The 26,650-nt window shown below is 37.9% G+C and overlaps 2 long non-coding RNA genes across 2 annotated transcripts; one reads left to right on the top strand and one right to left on the bottom strand.

Moving 5' to 3' along the window:
• Window positions 1-4,611: 4,611 nt before the first annotated feature.
• Window positions 4,612-12,310, bottom strand: LOC116783169. The gene is made up of 3 exons (XR_004355513.1): window positions 12,196-12,310; window positions 9,045-9,114; window positions 4,612-5,450 (listed from the first exon to the last, which is right to left on the bottom strand). It is a non-coding gene; the product is annotated as an uncharacterized LOC116783169 (long non-coding RNA).
• A 140-nt stretch (window positions 12,311-12,450) lies between these two features.
• Window positions 12,451-14,630, top strand: LOC116783168. Its single transcript, XR_004355512.1, has 3 exons — window positions 12,451-12,547; window positions 13,427-13,525; window positions 14,362-14,630. It is a non-coding gene; the product is annotated as an uncharacterized LOC116783168 (long non-coding RNA).
• Window positions 14,631-26,650: the final 12,020 nt, after the last annotated feature.

A 26,650-nucleotide genomic window follows, 5' to 3' on the forward strand; every position in this document is an offset into this window, starting at 1 on the left:
AAAGAAAGAACAGACAACTGAATATCCTTTTTCATTCTGTCCCATCTGATAGAAAAGAATGAATGACCAAGGAAAGAAAAATCAAATCAAAATAAAGCCATAGAGGAAAAGACTAGGGACATGAGGAAAAAAAATTAAATTAGAAGTAGAAGCTAAACTAAAGTTAGCATCTGTCAAACAGCAAAACTTTGGTTTTGTCAGACTCCATAGTTTTCGTTCCACAGAGGCTGACAGGAGAAAAATGGCACCTGCCTGAGGTGAACTGCTTAGTTTTGAGAATGCCTTCTGAAAATAACACAGACTTCCATTGGCTTCATACTGCAGCACAAATATTTTTGTGCTTTTTTATGTAAGGTTTCACTTTGATAACCCAGGCTCCTGCTGGCCAGAATAGTGTGCAAAAATTCTCACTGCCAAGAAAAAAAGGGAAGAAATTTTTATGTTGAATGGATGTGAAAATATTGACCTTGTTTTGAAACTTTCTCAGAAAGTAAGGGAGCATCTGCCAGTAAAAGAGGTATTATATGCTCAGAAATATTATTTTATAAATTAAAAAGTAAGAAAAGGTATCTGGCGCAAAACCCAACCTAGATAATTTTGTGCTGGGTGGGAAATGCAGTACTGTGCTACTGCTGTTCATCCACAGAGGTATCTGCGTGACACTGACACAATAAAATTATCTCGATGATAAAAAAGTGATCTCAAAGTTTTGTGTTCAGCTCCTAAAGACAAACCTGTACAGCTCATGCACTGATTAATTTAATTCCATTTGGATTTATGAGTTCACCAAAGAGAAATGTCTTGAAGAAGGTGGCACCTACAATGGGGTCTATTTTAAAAACTGCCCTACCAGAACAGATTCATTTTAATGAAGCTCTGAAGAGACTGAAGAGGTGTGCCAAGAGCAAAATTGGCCCTTATCAGGGTACAATGTTACACATTAATATTGCCCTGCAGGGCACTTACAGCTCCCTAAAGCACAAACACAGAGGGGTTTCAATAACCATCTGCCATTAATCCTGCAGCTATTAATTCGCTAGATGTCAGTAATTCAACTGGTCTCTCTCTAATCTTGGCATATGAGAAACACTTTGAAGGGGAAGGTGTAAATTACCATGTAACAGCACACCCAATTGGTGAAATACTTCATCTTCTTCTCTGTGTTACTTCAGACACTGCAAAGCAAGCTGCTTGACCTAGAGAGGCTGTGTCAGCACCAGGGACACAAGCCTCAGAAGAAGGAAGAGAATGAGATTGAGAAAAATCTCGGGGTGGAGTAAAAAAGCCACCTCCACGTGGTGATCCCTGCTGGACTGCCACAAAAATATTAATGTAACGTATTCCTTCCATCAAAGCACTTTTCCCAGTGCTATCACCAAGTGTTAGGAGCTTCTCAATTTTCTGAAAAACACCATTTTTGATGGAACACGTTACTTAATTAGCAAATAATTTATTGACATACCAGAACACTTAAAAAATAAACTAGATAAACTGAAGGTAATAACTAATTTGAGAGCTGTTCAGGTAAACAGGTGATACACCATGAGTTGGTTGAGATGTGTGGAATCCTCCCCCCAATCAGCTACACAAATATATATAACAGGATCATAGAAGGTATCTATAAACAAGCAAGTAATTATAACCTAAATCCAGCAATGTTGTGGGACTATGAGTTATCCTTGGAGGATGAAATTCTGTTCAACGTAAATCTGCAAGCTGGAAACAGTTTGGCAGACTTCAAGGCAACTGAAATAGCATCACTATTCTGTATTTCTCAAATGATCAAGATGATTGTAGATCAAAACTTGTTTCACTGACTTCAGGGCAGTGTCTGTGAATTGGCACTGGGGTTTCTTTCAGGGGCCTAGAGGCAAACTAAATAATTTACTCAAGATGTCTCTTTTTTTGTACCTCTCTCTCTCAGTTTCCACTGGTAATAATATTTTGCTTCTGGCTAACTGTGCTGTGTATCACCAAACTCCCATCACTATGATGGTTAGAAAATGTAGCTCTTCTCTCTTCCCAAGCTGACCATAAGGCTGACACATTTTTTCCTACCTGTCATTAAAAGCAGTTGTAGAAAAAAGCAAACCAAAAAAACCTAAGCCCTTTAACTTTGCAATTACATCTTACATGTACTAAATCAGATAGATAGAAATGAGAGAAAATTTTGTAAAGTAAAATCACCCAAAACACAGGCCTATAATTTACCCTCAGAGAATCAAATTCTGTTCAATATAAATCTGGAAAAAATGCAGAAATATGAAACTTGATTTCCTACTTTTTGAGAAATAGTGCAATGTATTTTTACAGTCTTTGAGGAGAAGTTTGTGCTTTGCTCACTTAGAGCTACAATTGTTGGACTAGTTTTAAACTTGAGCTAGAAACAAAAACCGATTAGGATCTATCTGAAAGAGTTTATGAGGAAGTAATGTAAGAAAAATTACATCAGAGACAAAAAAAGGGACACATGCAGGAATTGGAGCTACTGTTTTAGAAGAAAAATGCAGACAAAGCTTTAAACTTTGCAAAGGATTGAAAATGAGCAAGGTAGGTGTTGTGTATGAGGGGGGAAAAAACCAAACCAAACAACACCAAAAAACCCAAATGACTATTAAGATTGAAAGGTGAATCATAGCTACAGCTAACAGAGAGAATTCAGTTCAGTTCATACACTTCAGATGCAAGTCAAAGTTTCTCTCCTCACTCAGAGCTGTGATCTTTTTTGGTCTGTTTGTAGGTGGAGCGTGCAACTTCCAGCTATGTTGCGGGATGATTGTACAACATACCAGAAAACAGATGTTGCAGAACACAGCAGTTCATGCAAACCTGAGATACAAGCACCCCATGGGACCTGTGGGAATACTGACAGCAGTGAAAGCGGCACATAACACTGGTAAAGCTTGCTGACAGCACTGAAAGAAACAAATTCAGGTGGGGTTTGATTACCTAAAAAAAAAAACCTCCAGAAACCAATCTATTAAATGAGCTCTCCACTCCTTATGGAATTCTGGGATTCTGCTTCACTGTGTTGCAGGCTCTCAAATAAGCCAAACAATTTACTTGCAGACAACTCTTTTAAAATTAATGGGAAAATAAGAGAAGCTGGTCTCTCTGCCTTGTATCTTCATCGAACATTGATCTTTAACCTGTAACAAGCTAAACCTATGAAACCTCCTACAATTTTTTCTGCAGCAATCACTGAGAGAATGAAGGGTCAATGCATTACAACTTCAAGCCCTGGCAGTTCCAAGCCCTGTCATAAGATGGATGGTATTGAACCTACACCTCAGAAAGGGAACCAAGCACTTTCCCAATAGCTTCCTCTTAAAAGAATTATCACTTCAGACAATTGCATGTTTGTTCCATGGAAATCAATACGTATTTTACCAAACTTTCATTGTAGGGACATCAAATCTGGGTGATACTTTTGACAGAGCTTTTGTTAATTAAGCTTTTCAGTCTTTTGTTAATTAAGTACTAAATACTGAACCTCAAGGGATATTGCTGTTAGACCTACTAAGAGCAAAATACACATGCATGTACGGCACACAAAGTAAAAGAAGTTAGGTATTTGTACAGTAGTTACTGTTTTCTGTTATGTGTCACCCACCTATTCCCTGATCTCATATTCCTGTTCCATGCTGTGGTATCCTGATATATCTGAAAAGGTTATATTCTCACCTTTAGCTGAGAAGATGGATTGTCACATGTTCTGTGTCATTTACAAAGATGAAGCAGACACACCAGGTGCAAATATGATCCCAATACAAATAATATTATACCTAAAAGACTCTCCCTTCAACTGTATAAGGTAGATGCACTACAAGTGGAATGACTTTCATTTTTTGAGAATGCATCTCAAAGCAGTTCCAGTGTTAGATCAATTTGTGACAAAGTGTTTCCAAATTTTACAGAGCACATCACATTTATATGGCAAACCCCTGCTCTGTAAATAAGAAAAGATGATGGTTTTTTTATATCTCTTTTTGATAATTTAAACTGTAAGTATTTGAATTTGTGATTCTCTTGCTCTTACTTAACATTTTCAAGCCAACAGATGATAAAACTGTAATTGAAAACATTAAGTAATAAAATAATAATAAATAATAAATAAATAAATAAATAATAATTAATAATAAAATAATTAATAAATTAATAAAATGAAATAAAATAAATAAAACAATAAGTAATAAAAGAAACTTTATCCAACCTGTTTCTTAATTTTATCAAAGCCTGAGTGTATTCTTGTCCCTTTTAGGTGAAATCTCTACCAAACAGAAACAAAATCTATGTTGTCCTTCGGGAAGTTTTGCTGCAGAACAAGGTATATAAGTTTATAAGTACCAAGGTCTAACAATCAGTGATATGAAGTGCATTATAATTTCATCTAATTCCTCCATTCAGGATGGATTTTTTCCTACTCTTTGCAGTTTCCACACAGTCTTTTGATTAATTTCTGTCATGAAAACTACATCTGTGACAGTACTGATGGTACAGACTATTGACTGCTGTACTTGTGTACTTCTTTGCAATTATTTTCTTCATAAGCGCCCCCTAAAGTGAAAAAAAAAAAGAATGACTCATGAATTCTGGATCTCTACTGTTTCATCTTGTTCCTTTATTCTCCAGTATCCCTGAAACTAAGCTCTTAAATGTTTCTCTACTCTTGCTATTTTCTTTTTTCAATCCTTTTTTAAAGATAGTTATCATGTCTCACATTTTATAGATCTACAACCTTGTTTCCAGGAAATTACTCTTCTTAAAAGGCACATATACACTGAGTTTCTTATTGTGTAATTCTCTTACAAAACACAAAATATTGATCAACATACTTTTATGCAGTTCCTCAAAATGACAAGAATCTGGTGAGAAATCTGAAGCACCGAAAATCTACGAGCCCTGTGCTATTAAGAGGTCAGGTCTGCATGAACTGGGAGTCAGAAATTTTCAGAGCTCATTTATTCAAAATCTCCTGAGCTTCATTTGTAAGGTGCTATTTTTCACCTGTGAAGATACAGATTGCTCTCCGTATTATCCTTCTGGGTGGCAAACTCCTATTCTGGGCTCTGTTTTGGAATGATTCTTCAAGCTTCACTTTTGGCAGAAGTATTAGGTATTAGGGATGATGTAGAGGAGCTCAATGCACCAGTTTCTACTACAGAGGCAAAAGCTTCCATTTCTGCACGCACAGAAAAACAAAACCTCCCTCTGACTGAGCCTGGGACCAGTTCAACAGACCTGGGATATTTACAACGGGATGCTGATGGAAAGACCCTCTTCAGCATGATGTGCAATGAGAATCAGTGAAAGGACACTGTACCATAGACATTTCTCCTAGGTCTTCACATCTGGTTATCTCCCAGTTTCTTCCCATCAATATTTTTCTGCAAAAGACTTATATAGGATCTCTGTTTGGTGAAATGTCTTCAGTTAGGATCTCTTCACCACTGAAAAATAATAAGGAGTGCCTTGACCATCATCCCAGTGTTATAGGAAAAGCCCAGATGATCAGCTTAGGTCAGATGCAGAAGGATTTCAGTATGCTGAAGTCAATGAACACAACATTCCCATCTTTCTCAGATTCCTGCTCCTATATCTACATTAAGCAAATTCAGAAGGCAGAATTCATCTTTTGCAACATGATGTAGAGTGAGGCAACTGCCTCCTTGTGAGAGTTCCAAGGTATCCAGGAAATTATGGAAGTGCATGTGAGGCACAACAGGCTGCACAGCTGTAAAGGAGGAATTTCTGGCTCTGAGCTTGCCTGCCACCGTGTAACTAGATCATGCAGGCATGTGTTAAACCAGGGGTGGAAAAGAAGGATGTAAACCATAATTACAGGCAAGAGTTAATCAGCTCCAGAGAAATGCTGGAGCATGAATTACAGTTGACCAGAAATTGTGAGTTAAGCTTCTTTCAACCACAGCCATTAACAATGTGTAAAAGGCCTGCTGAAAAAAATCAATACATGATTGTAGCATTTATCAAGTTCATATAGATTTGGGTTGTTCCTATCTAATTTGGATGGTATTATCAAGGAGGTGCTCACAAGTGGGATATCAAAACAGCACCTGGGAGGCGATTTGCTCATTTTGTTTCATTCTTTTGGTATTTTATTGAGGAATAAGAACTGATGTTAACTTCAGACACTTTGAAAAGAGATTTTTATTGATCATAACTCCACAGCTGTGCATGTTAGAATGCTATGTAAGACTTTCCATATATGAATCCTCTATGTGGCTTTTTCTCATATATTTAATTTTTTGCCTCTATGCTTTATCATTTCTCCCATTACACAAAAAAAAATATCTAATCTAAATGGTAAGCAGGAAATAACATTTGGAATATCCAGTGGACTTTGTTTACATTCTCATTTTATCTTAAGGGGGCTATTTGTACTGATGAGGAAAGAGAAAACCAATAAAACAGCTAAGAAATGAAATAGAAAACTGAACTACAGTTTCCAAGGGGCAGCCTGAGATCAAACTTGATCAAATAGAAATTACCTTTAAAAAAACCAAACCAAAACAAAAATCCCTTAAAAATATTTTTAATGCTTACAATGCTTGAAAAGTCCAGTTTTACAGCAGTCAGCCTGAATGAGATATATGGGCAGTAAGAACTCTATTACTGGAAAAATCCACAAAATAAAAAGCAATCTGTGACCCAAATGTTGTTTTACTGTACAACACCAACACTCTTTACACAGGATAAAAAATTAAATGGAAAAGGAAATTAATTTTCTGAGAGTTCCTCCTTCACCTCACCAACTCTCAGTTTCTTCTCCCTGCTTTCTACCTTGAATATTTTGAAAGATGGAAAAGAGAACCCCAGAAGAATACTGCAATAGTGCTTTAGTGCAAGGAAGCGGAGTTAAGAAAAAATTTGCAAGAAACATAAAGAATAATGTGACTAACAGATGCAGCTTTTTATCTTTTTTTTAAGACAGAAATAATTATAAACATATACGTGAACGCATATATTTATATATACACTGCCATAAATGATATGGATCTATGTAGAGGATTTGGTTAGAAATGCGAGGACATATGAGCATGGCTAAGGCCATGTATGAGCTGCTAAAGTCTGACTAGGCCCGTGAGAAGTCTGAGATAGCAGGGCCGTGAGAAAGCAACAATGTCCTTGGGCATTCTAAATTGAGCTGAAAAACAGGAGCTTGGCATCAACAAAACAAAGACCTTTAACGAGCCACCTGTGTAAACAATGAGAGGCAATTGAGATGATATCACCACCTAACTGTGTACCAATAAGGAGCCTAACCCTGTAATATTCATGAGCTTATTATAGAGTGTATATTAAGCTGCTGTCAATCTTCAATAAACGAAGTTCCTGGATTCTTACATTAAGGTGTCTGAGAGCTTTCCGTCGCGACAGATCTACAAATTGTTTTCTGCCAAAAATTAAGCTGGTGGGGACTTGGGGACTCTGGACTCTGCTCCATACACAGCAATAGCCCAGTAACACCTCTTATTAATCACATTCTTATATTCTTCCCTTGGCATCTGTTTTTTACCTATCAGAAACAGAATCCCAACACAGAAGGACTGTTTTTCTGAGCCAGGATAACCCTTTTGAATATCCAGGAATATTAACTGAATGCTGAATTAACAATTGCTAATTGGAGTTCTTGGGGGGTCGTTGGGTTATTTTATTGTCTGATTGGGTTTTTTTCTAAAATACTGCAAAGCTGGAAGTCTATTTCTCTTCCATTTTCAACCTGAAAGGGGAAATACAGAAGAGAGCTCATGGGGTATGATTTTTTTTTAAAAAACTATATTTTAAGTGGATAAATATATATTAACTCTCAATGTCTGAAGTTACACGCATTCCAAGAGGTATTGTAGCTACTTACATCTGAGAAAGTTGAAGCGACCTTTTTCCAGAACTCCTCCTATTCTCTCCTTTTAGCAGTACTACAGAATAAAATGTCTGGTTGCTACAGGATGTCATGGCTCTATCTCTCTTCAACCTCTACAGTAATTTGGAAATAAGTTGGTAGCTACACTTCCTTAGATTTCATTTTTTGAGCTGATGACCACAAGTCAAAATCCAAAGAAGAATTCAAATCACATTCAAAAAAATCATTCAAACCATTGCCCCTTTCAGCACTGTTCCTACCAGCATGATTGAAATATTTGGAAAAGGGAAAATATTTAGACAGTTCTTCCTCTGAAGCTAATGAGACATTTATTTTTCCTCTTTAATACTTAAATACTCTCTCGCAAGACAGAGATGCTTTTTATGGAACAGAAAACAAAGACCAGACACACCAATTTAAGGTTAATTACGTGAAGGGAGGGTGCCGAGAAGATAGAGGCCTCTAATTTACTGGTAAGGAATGGAAGATGATGGAAGCCCACGAGGAAACATGCATAAATATCTGGTGTCCCTTGTACATCTTCACAGCTGTCACTCACTTTATAATTCTATAAAAAGTAACACTTATTAGGGGGAAAGTGTACCCCTGCACGAATTCAGCAGCAGCAGGAGAACTGCATAATGTTTGTATAATTTAAAAAAAGGAATAAAAACAACAAATCCCCACAAACAAACAAAACCCCAGCAAAAGCAAACAAAAACACACACAAAAAACCAACCAACCAACAAATAAACAAAAAAACCACACCAAAAAACCCCGAAGACAAAAACCCACCCAAACCATGAGTACCTTTTCAGGGCTTGCAAAGAACCTCAGTAATGCTGAAGCTGTGTGTTATACACATATACTGACATGGGAATTTCAGCTAATGGTCTGTCTCCCAGGGCTTGTTAAGATTATCTTCCTTGTTCTTGTTATACTCACTTGAGTAGACTTTTTGTAATTTTTTCCCCCTGTTTGGAGTTAAGAAGCTGTACTTAGCCAAATAGCTCTTTATAGAAGCTGTTCTACCATGTAGTCAAAATACCTCACAAAAGGCTGCTCTTCTAGAAACATCAAACTAGCTCCATTTGAAATATTTCTTTTCTGCATTCTCAACAAAAAAAGCTAAAAGAAACTGGTTAAAGGAGAACCAACTAACCTCATGCTGGGTGCACTGCTGGTGGTGATCATTATTTACTAGTCCAAAGGCAGTTCATTTCAGAAAGAGGCTTGAATAAAGGTTATGAATAAATTAATCATTTAACTGATTAGGCAAATACTATATGATAATAAAGTACAATTGTGGCAGATGTTTAAAAACAGTTATAAATGAGCATTACTAGATCCACTATCTCTACCTCTTTTTTCTTTTTGTCAGCTCTGCCTTACAAGAATAAGTACATTCCAAACTACCTTCACAGTCCTGCCTTCCCCAGTGAAATGCACTACTCAAAACATCCCCCCTTGTATTTACTGTAGCTGTTTTGGACAGGAGATGTTTCCTCTCCTACTTTTTTAAATTCTCAAGGGTTTTTTTTTCTTAATCTCTTAAAGTTAGTGCTCATGGGAATAAAGCTATTACAGTGGGTAAGTTTAAAATTATGTGTTTCTTTTAACATAGGGACTCCTACATTCTCAGGGTCATATTTTGAGAGATTTAGAGTCTTATTCTGAGGGAAACACTCATTTTCTTCTCTGTATTGTTTTCTGTTGATGAAAAACTGAGATAAAATATCGGTGTCTTTTGGATACAAGAAAGACATAGTAAAAGAACCAGGATTAAACAAAAAGGCTGTTAATGCTATTAGAACTGAATCAAACAAAACTACCAAACATTTTCAGCCTTGTAACACTTTAATTAATTTTTAATATTTGAAATTATGTTGTTCTCTTCTCTGGTTATTAATAATGTTTCTAAATGTAAATCTAGGTTCAAGAGATAAGCATGACATTTAGCCAGCTGTCAACTGTTTCTGATCATCTCCTTTTTACTTTTCCTCTTTCTATCAAAGTAGAGTAGGCCTGTAAAAAGAGAGTTCAGCTTTTGCATTCTGAATTGTTTGGTTAATACAACTTTGGCATCAGCCTAATTTTTTTACATGTTTATATTCTATAATGTCCAGGGACCTTGTATGATTTTTATAAAATATCCTTCCACTTGGACTCCAGAAAAAGTCAGACATGAAAGCCTATCAACACTAAATAGTTTGCACATTATTTTGTAATAATAAAGTATTTTCCAGGTGTCATTTTTCTTTTGCTTATATATATATATAGGTTTGTAGATTAACATATACGTATAGATATAGACACTGCACTATATACATATGCATTTCTTCTAATCTCACATTCAGAAGAGCGGGGATTACTGCCTCAAGCTGAATGCCATCAGCTTGCTTGGCTCTTAACAGCCTGGAGCTGAGCCAACAGGCATTTGTCCAATTGACTGACACTTTGCCCAGACATCCTGTTTCCTTCTCTGTATCAGGACATGAGAATAAATGTGGAAACAGCCACTTCAATTTGGAGGCAAATAGGTGACCCACAGAAGCCAAAAAAGTCACATGCCAGCTTGAAAATACACGAGAATTCAACTGCTGCAAGAAAACCCGGGCAAAAAAGTTTGTGACAAAATAACCTTTGGAAAATGCAGTGAAGGCTATTTCTAGTGTTTATTTTATATCTCATTAAGGCCTTTATAGAAAGAAGGTTAAAAAAAAAATCATCACTCTAGCAAGGTTATTGAGGGTAGTGCAGACACTGCAAACTTTATGTGAGATGGAGCTAAACTTTTTAACTCATCCTATGTAGCTCACACCAAAGTCAGCATTTTTCAGCTTGTGTTTTTACAATTCACCCAAGCCCTTGGTTTATTTCTCCTAGAATTAAGTGCTCAGTACTGCATACAGAGGGACAGATTCCACTACATCCTCCACTGTGTGCTAAGAATAACCACATTCCGTTTCCTTTCTCATTTCAAAGACAGGATCACTCCTAGTTATCTTTATATAGGGTAATTCCATGTGAAACAATGCAATTCCTGAAAGCACACCTTTCCACAAAGGGGGAAACCAACCCAATAAAGAAGACAATTGCAACAAATATTATCCATGAGATTACTGAATTAATCAACACTTATACTGCAGTACTTTCTCTGATCATGGGCCAGCTTTCAGACCTGTCAGGGTAGCACATCTCATCCCGTCTTCAGAAGGCACAAAATGACATTTTCTTTTCAAATGTCATGATGTGTCCAGTGTTCCATGAAGAAAGGGTATCAGGTTTTCATCTGGGGAGATGGAACCCATGTTCAGGCAGCAAAGCACAATATCAAAATCAATCAGGTTCCAGACAATGCTTAAGTCAAAAAATAAACAGGTTTCACTGTACACCAGTGATCAGAAGCTGACCGTTTCAACAGTGCTTTATTTATAGGAGGCTCAGAAATCTCCTCTTTAACAAAGAACTTGGATTTATTAAGTGTAAATACAGTCTCAGTGACAAAGTAAGCCTTGTTAACTCTTATACCCACTTTTCCATGTACTAATGATAATCTGGCAGAGACAGTGGACTAAGAGTTAATCCTTCACACAGCAGAAATGCCAACATGTGTATCATCTCTCAGATTTCCCTCAACAATACGGTAAAGTTCAGTAGTTGTGTTTAAAAGGAGAAAAAAAAAGTCCCAAATGCTGCTGGCTTCAAACAGAGCTTATCACTGTCTAGAGAGATGCTCTGTTTGTCAGCACATCTCATTTTTGATGTGAATACTGAGCCTGCAGGAAACAGCCTTTCTGTGGTTGAAACACTGAAAGGTAGGGAAGCTCTAGGAGAGCAACAAAATCCTTACATCACTTCCATTTTGCTTGCATTTTAAAGCAAATCTCCCAAGGCAACGTTTAGTTAATTATTTTCAAGGCCAGGCTCTAAGGCAGCAAATTAAGTAAGTTAGTAAGTTATTTTCATTCATGTTCTTGTGAAGAAAAAAAATTAAATTAAATACAAATTCTCCATTTTGTCAGAAATATTGTCTGTTTTCTGCTAAGGTGAAATCTAGTTTTTCTCAGATTCAAGTTCTTTAGTGCCACTAGGGTTTTGTCCTGACACATGCACCAAAGCAGAAAAGAAATAAGGAACATTTTGTGAGAAATTCTGCCTTCAAAGGTCTCATTTTGTCTCTGTTCTGACTCTTATTATGAAAAAATTATCTCTCCTCCAGAGGAAATACCTATATTTACAACTAAGCTTCCAAGCACTCTCATTTTGTCAGAAATAGTCCTCTACAATTTAACAGCAGCTACAAGAATTACCTTTGCAAAGCAGCAAGATGCCAGTAGGCCTAGCTAGAATTCCTAGGGTCTTTCCAGACAAAATTCCCCAGGCAAATCACCCCCTGCAAGGGGAGTCCTTTGCCAGCCTGTAATGGTTTTGAGTTTAGACCTTCCTTCCTGGTTTCCAGGAAGGAAGTATTCCATCCTATTCCTTTACGTAATCCAACACATAAATAGACGGAGGGAGAAGCCTCTTCCTCTCTTCCCTCCCGGTGGCTCTGGAGGCGTGGGTGCCCTGCTGTCGGTTCTGCCGTGTGGGGGAGTGAGGCCTGGTGAGGCCTTGTGGACCTTGGGAGGCAGAGGGTGCTGGTAGTCATTCAGCATGATTTCTGTAAGATAGTCTTTTGCTAATTCTTTAGTTTGCTAGATCCTGAGTTTTTGATTGTGCATATCTATTTTGGTTTGGTCCTTTTTTTTTTCTGATGCCTTAAGCCCCTAATGTTTTTTTTATTTTTCTAATATTTGTAAGCCTTATAAGTTTTATAAGTAGATTTTAAAAGCAGCAACCCTCACTCCCTTGTCCCTTTTCCCTGTAGCACCCTTAGTTTACACATTCCTTAACCCTCTTACCCCATTCTATGTACTCTGTATCACTCCTGCCCCTGAATTCAGTGGCAATGTTTAGTCTCTTGTCAAGGCAAGGCCTAGACTGTTTAGGGAACAGCCATATCAGGGCCTGAATAACAAAACGAAGTCAAGAACTGGGTGACTATGTACCCTTTGTGCTCTGAAGATGGTGAAGATGATGAAGTAGAGGGTCCCAAAATACACCCCAGACCCATTTCTCAGGGGTGGACCTGGGTGAACACATTTGGGATTGGATGGATGGTATTATAAAATGTAACATCTCAGGCACGGCCTGCATGCGTCTTGTAACATCTTTTGCCTTGGCATAATAAACCCTTTCTTATCTCACCCCTAATTAACTGCTCCAGAGATTTTTTTCTTAGTGCCAGCCCAGCAGGCATCATTTCCCTTCCTTTTCCCTTTCCCTTTTGGGATTGTATATAGTATTTTAACTGTGTACAACTGTACTATATGTAAATACATATATTTTAATATAGTTTGGCTAGTCTGGATCTTTTCATAGATTTTTTTTCTTTTGCTCTTTGCCGGAGGTTTTGTGCTGGGTCTTGGGGACTTGGCAGGGAGCCAAATCAAAACTTAGACACAGCCACAAGTGACTTTCCCTATTCCCTGGTCCCCCTAGGCCTGTTTCCCAGAGGGAGGGGTGAAGTCACCTGTTGTTGAGGAGGGAGAAATCCTGATTTTAGCAATGAGACCCTTCATGTGCAGCTGAAATGAGCAGGTAAAGCTGGGAATTACTGAGGGAAAGGTCAACATTTTCAACACCCAGGAACTGCCCCAGGAACAAAACAGGTCCTAGCCATTGCAAAGGATAAAAGACTGAGGGTGCAGAATGAAAGAGAGAAGAAGACACAGGGACTAGAGCAAGAATAAAGTAGCAGATAAAGGCAAGAGGGAAGGGGAAGAAGTGAAAAAGAGAACAATATTTTGTGTCTTTAATAAAGTAACTACTGTATTAAAAAAAAAGCTGTAGGTCATCAGTCAAACATGAAAATGTCAATCATTTAAATGTTATTGTACTTGTTACAGCGAAAGATAAACTGCTTTAAGAGGTTTGGATCCCCAAGTCCTTTTATAACTTGTGACTTAGATTCAGTTAAGGTATTTACAATATCCTTAAGATTTTAACAAATTTGAAAGAAATAAAAAGCCATTTAGGTAATGATGATCAAAATTACTCTTCCATAGGAAGAATTTAGTATTTCGTAGATAACTTCAATACTTTCAGATTTGGATCCTAAGAAGATAAAATCCATGTAAGAAACAAATGAAATGTCTGTCCATAGACTAATACAATTGTCCTGTGGATAAGAGTACACTTGGTCAGGTGGATGCCTGAGTTTAATTGAGCAATGATTGAAATCACTAGATCTCAGTTAAAATGTAAATATGTGTTTACTAACTCTGTTTCAAACTTCAATTTCCACTTAAAATTAAAAAAAATCAGAATTATTTCAGTAAAATTCCAAAACTGTCGGAGGGGAACTGCAGAGGAAAAAAAATCTGAATTGTAAGTATTCTACTTCATAATATCTAATTTTTTTTGTTTTCTTCTAGAAATACAAGCTTTTACTGTCTCTAAAACACTCATTTAATCCTCCCACACACATCCTCTATTTCTGCTTTCTGAGAGAACACACTTCCTCATGCTGAGTTCGTATTATCTTATGAAGTGCCACAGCTACATCTCACCCAGCTTCAGGTCCCCATGAATATTAAAACAAAGGAGATCATGGGAAAAAAAGTGGAATATTGGAAAGGACATTTGAGGAAATCCTCTTAAGAATTACTGAAGATATAATAATAAGAAGAAAACTAGGTCACATCCTTCCCATTTCTTGTTCCTCATTTCAAATAAAATATTTATTTTAAGTAGTTTAGTAAAGAAAACAGAGGCGAGAACCAAGAAAAGTCTTTAATTTCTGAGGAAATACAGTTCCCTCAGCACTTGAGAGGATTTTGTCTTAACACAAAGGAAGGAGCTGGGATGAAGGACAGAAGGAGAGAATCTGAAGAGAAAAAGAGTTTGGAAGATAGATGATTTTACTTGAATTCTGACACATAAGGGATTTTGTTAACTTCACGGAGTGCAGGTAGAGACAATGAGGCATATCTTTAATGAAGAAAAACAAACAAACAAACAAAAACCCCAAATAAAAACCCACAAAAAACAAACATACAAAAAGAGTCAGAAAAAAACAATAAAACCCCACAAAAACCAAACACAAAAAAACCAACCAACCAAAAACAACAACAAAAAAATCCACAAATACCAAAAAAACACCAAATGACATAAGTATAGCCATACTGCCCTGTACCTATTAGTAGTTTTAGCAGTATTGTGTCCAGAGAGGGTTATTTGCTGAAATATTTTGCCTCATTTGAAACACCTGCAGGATGTGAAGCCATTTAGTCCTGCTTTCATTATGTCATTTTCCTCCCATCTTTCCCACAGAGTATTTGCTTTGTGTCATCCACAGTTTTACCAAACCCTGAAGGTAGACTGGGCTCCACAGAGTCATTGTGAGCCAGGGGACAGATGACGGTGATTTTGGGATTATTGTTATTTTCCTTATTGTTTATATGTAGAGGCATCAACTGAAATCAGAATCTCTCAGTAAGATCACAGGAGATGGAATTTTCCAGGATACTAATTAAACAAGACAGAGGTAGCGAAGTGGAGAAAGAAATCACATAAGATCTCTCAGTGGTAGGTTGGGGGAAGAAGCCAGAAAAAATTTAGGTTTTCTGTATTGCAGCTCAGTGTCATCTCCACTACAATTACATAACAAAGAAACCTTGATTTTTTAATGCTGCAGCTTTAACTTTTCAGTGACGAGCAAAGGGAACAGAACCTACATCCTTTTGCAAGAAGCTGCCCACGCACCACTTTGTAACTCATTCTGGAGAGATGGAATGGATAAAAAACCTATTTTTCCCCCAGTCTTTCAGATTTTTGAAAATCACTTATCTCCTGTAAAAAGAAAAATTTTATTTCCCATCCTACCCCTCAGAATTCCTCCTCTCTCTTCCTACTCTTTTCCTGGTTATCTGTAGTTCTTATAAGAAATGGAACCTGTAAGTTCAGATTTGGCTAAAAAATGCAGACATGGTATTACTGTAACTACAGTTGCTCACAGACAGAGGTGAAATCATCTTCAGGTACAACATTTTTATAGTGTCTAGAATATTTACTCCACATTCATCTGGCAACATCTCCAGAAATGCTGTGGCTATTCATTTTATCAGTTTTACTCAAAATACCAGCAATATAGCAGTGCTTTAAATAATCAGATAAATTTACCTTTTTATTTATTTTTTATTTTAAGGACGTGATGGTTTAAAGGTAAACCGGCAGGAGAAATGAACCCAACTCAAAAAAAGATTATAAGTCAGAGTTACAATTTAATAAAAATAATGTAATAAATACAATTTTACGGACAAACAATTGGTTTTAACCCACAAAACCCAGATGTATAACCCAGCACCCTGGGGCACGAACAGAATGGTGTTCATTGGCCCCTGTGCTGAGCCCCACATGGTCCCCCTGAGTCCAACGTAAAAGGAGAGGGAAAACCTGTTGGTGAGAGTGTTGGTTTCAGTCTGGTTGAGGTTCTGGTCCTCCTCTAGATCTGACAAGTGGGCCCAGAAGTCCCAAGATCCCAAGAGAGTCCCAGAGGGGAGTTATCACACCTGAGTCATTGGTGTGAGGACAGGAACCTCCTCCTATCTCACAGGTTTCCCAACACCCAGCCTATAGCCTGAGGGGCCAGATGTGCTATGGGCAGCTGCTGCAAGTGGTCTATTGTTAACAGTTCCTGGGAAATGACACAGAGGGTGTAGAACACACATTTTGGGTTACACCCACACAGTGATGAACAGGTCCCGGCTGCTCTAACTAAGACAAAGGATCTGCTTACCCTTCATTTAACACCTTTGGTCTTTGCTAAATCAATGTTTAGGGGGAAAAAACTAAAACAAAATCAGCCAAACAAAACACAGAGATTTAAATACAATACAGAATAATTGCTACAAAAATTGATCTGTTTGAATAAAACAAAATGTATGCATAAATTAAAACATCAGGCATTTTTCATTGTTGGCATTTGAGAGTCTGGATGCAAGAAGTAGATGATTAGGAAAGAAGTAGAAGTCCCCAAATTCATATTGATTTTATATAGAATTTAAAAAATAAATAAATAAAATTATAGAGAATAACCATTGTTGTGTTAGCACCAAAAACCATTTCAAATTTATTTTGTTACATTCTGTGAAGGTAGTTGCAAGAAAAATATATTCACAAATCACATGAATACAATAAGCACCCAAAATACAGCAGTTTTCTTGGAGACTTGGTTCTTTCTATCCTCTTTACAACACTTTTTGTATTTCAGCTATTTAGACTGTACACTCCTCTCACTGTAAATTTATGTCTGCAAACACGAAAGCTGGGAAATTCGTTTTTACTTTAAGGAAAAGTTATTTTCCTTATATCTGAGGGAACACCTGAGATTCACAGTTTGAATGCAAGAGTAACTTTCCTGCAGGCACCATCGAACTAATCCCCAAAATTTTCTCCCATTTGAACACGAAAAAGGAGAAAAGACAATGACAAATTACTTAAACAGCATCACAGTGTTAGAGATGAGCACTACTGAGCAAAACAAGAGTGAAAAAGGAGTGTTTTCTGTAAACAGCACTGACTCTGCATACAGAGGTCCATCGGAAGAGACAAAATCCTCTTGCTGTTTTCCATGCTGGGCTGCTCTGGCATCAGCCCTTATCCCATGCAGTCACAGCAGTCAGACTTAAAGACTCAAAGACATGTGATTGAATATGTAGTAAGGTAAAATGATGGTCTGGTTCAGGCTGGGATAGGATTAATTCTCTTCATAGCAGCTTGTGTGGGGCTATGGTCTGGATTTGGGGTTAAAACTGTGTTGATAACATAGGGATGTTCCAGTCATTTCTTACACAGCAATGAGGGTTTTTCTGTTTCTCACAGCAGGGAGGGGTCTGGGGGGGTACAAGGAGTCAGGACAACTGACCCCAACTGAACACAGAGATATCCCACACCTTGTGGGGTCATGTGGGAGAACATAGGGACTATGAATCATGGAAAGAACGCTTTTAGGAACGGGACCACCACGGCAGTGGCTCTCCGGAATTAGGCGACTTGGAAACACAGTTTATTTGCGGTTTTATTGTACAGTTTCCCCTTTGGCTTTGTTATTCTCTCACCCACACAGTCTCCCTGGACAGCGCCATGCTGTCTTCTTTACTGAGCCAGTCTCCGCCCCTGTCTTAAGCCCACTGGTCATTTCACCTGTCTCTCCCCAGTCCCCAGGTTTCTACTGGATTCTTATCCTCCTGTTTCTGCCATTGGTTAGCCGAGTCCCCAAACCACTCCCTTCCCCCTGAGCCTGTACCCAATCACAGCCCTCTTCCTAAGCCCTCCTCCAAAACCCTTAAAAACCCTCTGCTGATTTGAATAAACTGCTTTTTCACCACCAAACCTCAGAGCATGCATAGCGTGGTACCAGCACCGAGGCTTGCATTATCTGCCCCATTTCCAGAGCATAGGAGTGAGGGAGCCATTCTCTCCTCTCAACCTCTGTTAGGGTCATGCTTACCAAAAAAAGGTGGAGGAAGAAGATGGGAGGGAGGATGTTCAGAGTTATGGCATTTGTGATCCCAAGACACCATTAGGGATGATGGATCCCTGCTCTCCTGGAGATGGCTGAACTACTGTTTGCCAGTGTGGTGAATGAATTCCTAGTTTTGCTTTGGTTATGTGTACAGCTTTTGTTTTACCTATTAAACTGTCTTTATCTCAACCCATGAGTTTTCTCACTTTTACCCTGATGATTCTCTAGCCTACTTCACTGAGGAGAAGTGAGTGGCTGAGGGAAGCTGAGCTGCCCTCCAGGGGTAAATCATGACAAACTATGTGCACAAGTGAGTTGATCCAGGGAAAGCCACCCCATGGGACTCAGCAAGCAAGCTGCCAGACCACATCAACACCTCCAGCTCAGGTCAGATCAGTTCAGATTGGTTTACAAACACTCTGGAAGCCACAGCCAAAAAAGCAGCATTGCTTACCTCAAAAGGAGGTGCTAAAGTCACAATAAATAATATCTATGAAGCTGAGTTGGCCCAAAACAAAATAGCACCAGTGAAATACAGAAGTGTATGATTGGTTGTGAGCTGTTCTGAAATAAGATATTCGCCTGTAGGGAAAGGTCACACCTTCAGAAACCTCTCCTTTGCCTCAGAGTTACCAGGCAAATAATGAGGAGTAACTCCTTAGTGCTGTTCCTCAGGGAACAACATCCCCCAACCCCTCTGAGGGGAAAGCAAAAGATTCAGAATACAGAATTCATAGATGCACCTTGTAACCCAGAAACTGAGAACCCTTGGAAAGCAGCATGCTGCCCTACTCAGTAACCATAATAACAACTAGTGTTCTTGTAGGAGATGGGGAGCATAAATTCACAGTAAGTATTGTTTGGGATGAATAATTCGCCCAGCTCTAATTATGAGTTCGGGGCTCTGGAATATTATTGAGGAACAAGCACCCCAGAAGCCTCCAATAACAGCTGAATAAAGAAAATAGTATCTGGTATATTTAGTGCTAAATCCTGCATTAATAAAAAAATAAAGTAAGAAGGTACTTTCCAATCTATCTATTTAGGAGTTCTACAGTGTATTTTAAACACATGGAAATGGAAGACTCTCTACTAATAAAATGTACTGGGTACAGGAAATTGAGACACTTTCAAAGGTCACCTGTTTTCCCTGAGGTCTGTCTGTGATAGAATTCCCTGTTTCGCTGACTTAGAAAGGAAAATTTTTCATAAATAAAAGAGAAGAAGACGCAGAAAGAGGAGATCCTACAGATAAAAGTAAGCACCAAGAAATGTTGTCAAACCCACAGAAAGTATAGAGTAAGTAAATGGTTAAAATTTTAAAAATTAGCATCATTAAGGTAAGTCATTATAAAACAGGGGTTTAAGCCATTTTTTTTCCTGAAATATGTTGTCTTTCATAGGCTGTGAAACAGCCATTAAGAAAATGCTGTACCAATATTGTTTTTCATGTCATTTTTTACTATTGTGGATTCTGTGGATAGAACAGTGAAGAGTGCTGATTTTGGATGCTGCCAAAAATCATTGTACCACGATAAGTTAGTTCTAAAATACCCTTTACTTTCTTCTACTTTTTCCTAATATTAACGTCACATTTTTATTAGCCAGTTTAAATCCTGTATGCACTGGGGAGGGGTGGGGGTGTGAACAAAGAAAAACCTACAACCCTCACTACACTGCAAAGCCAGAGGAATCATAACTATTAGATAACATTTAATAGAAGAGATCTAGTCATACAGCTGAAGTTATACAATCATATAAAACATTTAAGGAAAGATAAGGCCATTATAAATACTTTTTTGTTGTTGTTAAATCTAGAAATTTCTCAGTGAATTAATTCTTTATCCCAGCATGATATCATAGATATATGTCAATTAAAGATGCACGTTTCATTCTTTTCCTTCAATTTTACTAACAAAAAATCCCAGTGGGATAAGTACCTATGGCACACGAAGAAACGTATTAATATGGGCCACGCAAAGAACATCTGTATATAACATCTGATCCCACCTCCTCCCGTCTTCCACACCAACAACTCGATTGCCACTTCCAGTTTTAAAAGCTTGAAAATCAGTTTGACTCTGTATCTGGATCAAAGCAAAATCACAACAGCAAAATCACCTGCTGAAATGATACTTTTCCCACTACTGCTTTACAGATGTACTGTGACTGTTTTCTTTTTTTTGGGGGGTGGGTGTGTAGTTTTAGATGAGCAGACTTCAGATATCTTATTTTCTCATTAAACTATGACTAATTGCAATGCATAACAGATGCAGCAATACAGCTTTGGATAACAGCTTCACAAATACCACATATGCTCTTTTACACTTTAATTAGCACTTCCTTCCGACATACGTGTGATGAGATTATTTGAAATTGTGGAAGTCCCATTCCACGCAATTCCCTGCTAACACAAGTTCTCCACCTTCAGGATGCATGACCAACCTCAAGAATCCTCTACTAATGTGCAAAATGCATTGCCATTTGCCTGAGGATAAGACAGGCAGAGCAGCTCTTTGTGCTTTCTCAAGTCTTTTCAGCCAACAGTACTGAACACATCATAGCACGTTGAACATTTCATAGCGCACTGAACATTTCATAGCACATTCTGAGCTCACAGGCACTAGATTTGGTACGTATGTGCCAGCCTGCACCTAAACTCATTTAGATAGATCTAATTTCTCAACCATGCCAGCATATTTCAATTTGAAATAAGTCTTTGTGGTTGTATCATAGACTAGTGTGTTGGTTTAGACTGGAGGAGAGTTAATTTTCTTCACAGTAGCTGGTATATGTCTCTGGTTTGGGTTTGTGCTGGAATCGGTGTCAATAACACAGGAATATTTTAGTTATTGCTAAGCAGTTCTTGCATGGAGTCAAGGCCCTTTCTGCTTCTCATCACAAGTTGAGAGGGGACACAGCCAGAACAGGTGACCCCAGCTGATCACAGGGATATTCCACACCATATAGCATCATGCTGAGCATATAAAACTGGGGTAAAAAGAGGAAGGAGAGGACATTTTGAGTGATGGAGTTTATCTTCCCAAGTCACCATTACACGTGATGGATCCCTGCTCTCCTGGCGGATGGCTGAACAGCTGCCTGCCCATGGGAAGCACTGAATGAATTCCTTGTTTTGCATTGCTTGTGCTCATGGTTTTTTGTTTTCCCATTAAACTGCCTCAACCCACAAGTTTTTTCACTGTTGGTTTTTCAACTTTTTCTCTCCCATCTCACCGGGTGGGATTGAGTGAGTTTTGCTGAGGGAGACTGAGATACCAGCAGGGGTTAAACCAGAACAAAGCATCCCTGTAAAACAAGACCATGAAATGCCTCAGTCAAAACTATCACCATGACCAGTCTGACTGATATTAAGGGGACTGTTTCATGTGGAAAATGTACACCAGGATCCCTCCTAGGTTAAAAAACTAAAGAAAGAAGTAAAACCCAAACACACATAATATCTTTTAAATCCATCTAATATAGAGAAAAAAAATTGCTCTGCATTTAGGAAAAGCTGGAGGATCTGACCCTAGGAAGCCTTTGTTTAATTATGCTGAATCCTGAAACCTTGTCTGAATTTGCCTGGAATCAAACTTACAGTGGAGCTTGGAACTGAGAAACTCCTCCTGAGAGGGATGACATGAACCTCACCTATGAGTTTGTGTAAGGAAAGAGACTCTTTTCAGGGGTAAAAAATGAGACAAAATATCTTTCTGACTCTTTTTTCACCAGCCCTTATTAGCACTCGAAATGTACTAGCACTTCCTATTAAGTGCCTTAACTTAATTATTACACTAATAATTATATAATTAATAAAGATTTAGTTGGACAGAATATTATACTCTTAATTTTAGCTTTTCTATAACAAAAGCACAATTAAGCCCCTCAGTCATAATCACAAAATGAGGGCACGCGGAGCTTGAGGATGTTCTGCAGATAAGAATATGTCAGTTATTGTCACTAAAAATAAGGAAGTCTAGAAGAGCTGTACCCCCTTTTTTATATGCTTGGGAGACATACTTGAAAAATTGAAGTAGGCTTTCGTCATTAAAAAAGTGACCTTATTTGGAAAGTAACCATTGTGTGGTAGCATGTTTATTTCAATATAGGATGAAATATTGAACTTTCATATATTGCAACAGCTACTACAGGTGCACCTGGTACAAAACATATCTTGGGAGATGACTTTTTTTTTTTCCAGGAAAACTCTTCTAAAAGAAACATAAGAAGCTCTAAGCCTGTTGCCCTATAATAATGGAAATAAGAAAAAATTATTAAAAAAATTGGTTCTCTTGTTTGGTATTGTTGATTTTTTTCCCCAATATCTTCTTATTATTACTAATGTTAGACAGTAACTGAAAAGGTTTAGGAAAAGATACAGTCAATTAAGTTGAACTTTTGTCATCTTCAAGCTCTATTCATCACAATTATGTATTAGATGCAAAAATGTAATATGTAGCTGTTGACTCTACAGAAGATTTTTAAGCCTTACAGAAGTACAGGTATTAAAAAGTAAACTTATAAAGTTTGCTTGGCATAAATGAACTTCAGGATATTCATATACAGGACATAACCTGCTATTCAAAAGAATCAAATCAACCCTCTTTTTGGCTAACAATAAAAATTAAAGGTGTGGTGCTTTTCTTCAGCTTGATAAAAATTATTTGCTTAGTCAGTAAAAGCTGTATTCTAACATATGAAATAAATTCTTGTACCTCCAATGTAACATTTGAAGTCTTACACTCTGCCTTCAGACTGATACTTGGAACATTCTTGTGGCCTCCCACTCAGTTTGGAAATTAAAACTCAATATATAAGCAATTCCAAAACAATTCCCCTAATTATTTTCTCCTAACTATCTTGGATGTTGTCACTTATCTTGCTCCCAGCTCAGTGGCAGCATTAACATTTACAATTTGTCTGAGGATGGATTCACATATGTTCTTTCCTAAACTATTTCTGAACCTGACAAAGTCTGATAAGCAACCAAATGCCATTTGGGATTGGGAGTCAGTGAGCCAAAATACAGTTCTGTTGTATATATGATGATATTTTTTTTTTCAGACTGAAAGGAGCTAGATTTCTTTTCCACAGAAAAGAGGGCAATAATCTTGACATCTATACAAATTATTTAACTAAATCCCTCTTCACACACCAGCTATGTAGCAGTCAACCCATAGTAAGTAGTAAGTCATCCAAAACTCCTCTGTTTACTGAACACAGTCCTTAAACCCAACTGTTGATTTCACTTATATACATGTTATTATACAAAACTACCACTGACAGATGCTGCCATATAAAACGACAGACAAACAGAAACAGATGAACATACAGATAAAGGCGTAGCACACATTTAGATATCAGGAAGAAGGAGCAAAAATAAAACCCAACACAAGCTGTGTTCATTATTCTGGAACTTACCTGAAAATGGCTGTATAAATAACTCTCATGGGGAACATCTTTTCTGAGATCTGCTGTGGAAACTGCAGTATGGCTGTGCCATCAGGAGGCTTGGGTTCTGATCTTTTCAAAAAGCAGATATACAACAGGCACTGCCACCCCCTGCCATTCCCTTGACAGGCTTGGGATGTATGCCGATGGGAAAATGCAAATATTGAGAAGTTTAATCATTTGTTTTCCCTGAAAAATAAAGAGATATATAAAATAACTGCTTGCTGCTTTTTTTCTGTCACTTCTATTAAGCAGCAACACAAATAAAGCCCTGGATTTTACAGCTGTGTTCTGAGGGCCTATGTTCTCTCTGACAAACACTGTGGTTCCTTTTTCAGGCAGTGAAGTAACGTGACCTTATGAACAAAAAACACATGATGAAGTCAATGTTAAAAGAATTTAATAAAGATAATACCAGCAAGGTTAGTTCTAATACCATATTTTACATGTTACCCAGGGAAGCTGTGGCTGCCCCTTCCCTGGAAGTGTTCAAGGCCAGGTTGGATGGGGCTCTAGCAACCTAGTCTAGTGAAAGATGTCCCTGCCCATGGCAGGAGTGTTGGAACTAGAGGATCTTTGAGATCCCTTCCAAATCAAGCTGTTCTATAATTCGCCAATTTATGGTCTATATGCCAGTTGACAACAAACCACTGAAGCAAGACAAAATAGAACTTCGCCTGATGAAACCATACAGGGCTTGACCTCTCCAGGGTGCAGAATCTTTTGGAATGTTTTGTGTTGGCCAAGAGGTGAAGGCATAAAGAATGACGTGAGCTACAAGGCAATATATTGGCAGCAAAGGGGTCATTTCTTGACAAAGTACTCTCAACCTTGCCCCTTACAGGTAAATCTTACTCTCATGTCCACAAGTATAGAAAGAGCAAGATGGATGGATTTATTTCAGACCTGGGTACAGAATTTGACAGTGCATATTGGTGAATGAGATCTAAAGGATAATTGCCATGTGTGCTAATTGCCTCCACAGTACATCAAAGCTGCATGAATTAATTCTTTCAACCACAGAGAATAGTGCCACTTAAATATTTGTTTTAGTAAATGTCTTGCTTTGCAGACATTCGTACTTTGACATGAAGCACATGCAAAGAGACAGCATTCATTGAGTAAAAAGTTTCTCTCAAAATAAGCAATGAATGCAAGGTGTAAGAAAGAATTACCCTACTTTTAACAAAGGGTTAGCTGAGGCAATGGCTTCCTGAGTTTCAGGTAATTTCCTTACCCCCTAACTCGAAAAAAATTGCTCTAAATGCTGACCAAATAGCCTACTATCTTCTGCTTTTGTTTACGAAAAAAAAAAAAAATTAATCAAGATAGCTCAAAGTGAAGTCATTCTGCAAATCCATGAGCACCTGAATCCATGAGGAACTGACAGAGCACTGGTTACTTGTAACCCTTGGGCTCACAATGAATGAATGAATGCCCAAATGCTGTGTGAACTCTGAATGGCCTATAAATGCCCAAAATAAGAAATTTCCATAAATCAATGACCTGTGTTTTAGAAGGTATTTTTGTCCTTGCTTATGCTTGTGTCAGAGGAGAACTGGGGCTATCACCAAGTGATAAGTAAAACCATCAACATGGCAAGCAAGGATCTTGGTGTCATATGGCATAGCTGCAGATGATCATGGTGATAAACCAAACGGCTTCAGAGTAATCCAGCATAACCACCAGGATAAAATTCAAATAAATCATCATGTATTCCCATTTACTAGCCTTACAGCATTTTTCAGGCAGTGTTCAAAAACTCCCTTTCCACCCACAACATTTTCTCTTTACAACCTGTTAAAATAACACTGTCTACAATTACAGGGTCATTTGTTATGCATGATATAATAGACTGCAAATATAAAAAGGCATTATCATTACTTTTGTCCTTTGTTCTTCCAGGCCAGAATATTGCATAGTTCTTTACTTTGACATTTATTGCTTTTAGATTGGTAATAGAATGGTTTGTGTTGCTCATTATCTTGAATGATGATAATATTAGAGTTTTGGGAACCTACATTCCCTGTTAAGTAAAGTAAAGGCTTCATATACTTACCAAAGGTTATTACTGGACAATTACCCACAATACAGTTCAAGTCTAATAAACCTTAGCCACATTCACTCTTAAATACCACATTGTAGTATGGTTTCTAGGAAACTGCAGAGAATGATTTATGTGTGTGGTAGGAGGAGTGGTGTTTATTTGTGCATATTTATATACATGGCTTTATTTGTATTTTTAGTGTTTAGTAACGGGTGTCCTTAGAGAAAGGGTTTAATTGAAAGACACGTCTAGCTGGGATTCTGAGCAGAGAATGGGAGCAGAAGAGGGATAAGGTATAACCTCAGTTTTCCCCCATACTATTAGGAACAATGGAGTAATTCCAAATTTAACATCATAAAAATTATATCAGATTTTGGCCTAAGACTTAAGCTTTTATATAAGAGCGTCATGTATTAAATTAATCAATTAGCAGGGCATGAAATTCAGAGCCTGATTTCAACCTTCCATCCCTTTTATCTCTGATCACAGTTAGCATCCCATCCTGAGCAGCAGCAGGGCCCTGTTCCGGACAGGCTCCACTACCCTGCAGCCCAGGACTGGCTCCATCCCTGGGGAGAGTGACTGAGGGTTTTTCATCTGGGAAACTTGCTGGGTTGAGGATCCTTGGCAATCCCCTCTATTTCTGAGACTTTCAGATGTTTATATGTATATAACACTCTGTACACAGGCACACACA

Source organism: Chiroxiphia lanceolata, chromosome 2 (assembly GCF_009829145.1).
Source record: "Chiroxiphia lanceolata isolate bChiLan1 chromosome 2, bChiLan1.pri, whole genome shotgun sequence".
In the NCBI taxonomy this organism is placed as follows: Eukaryota; Metazoa; Chordata; class Aves; order Passeriformes; family Pipridae; genus Chiroxiphia; species Chiroxiphia lanceolata.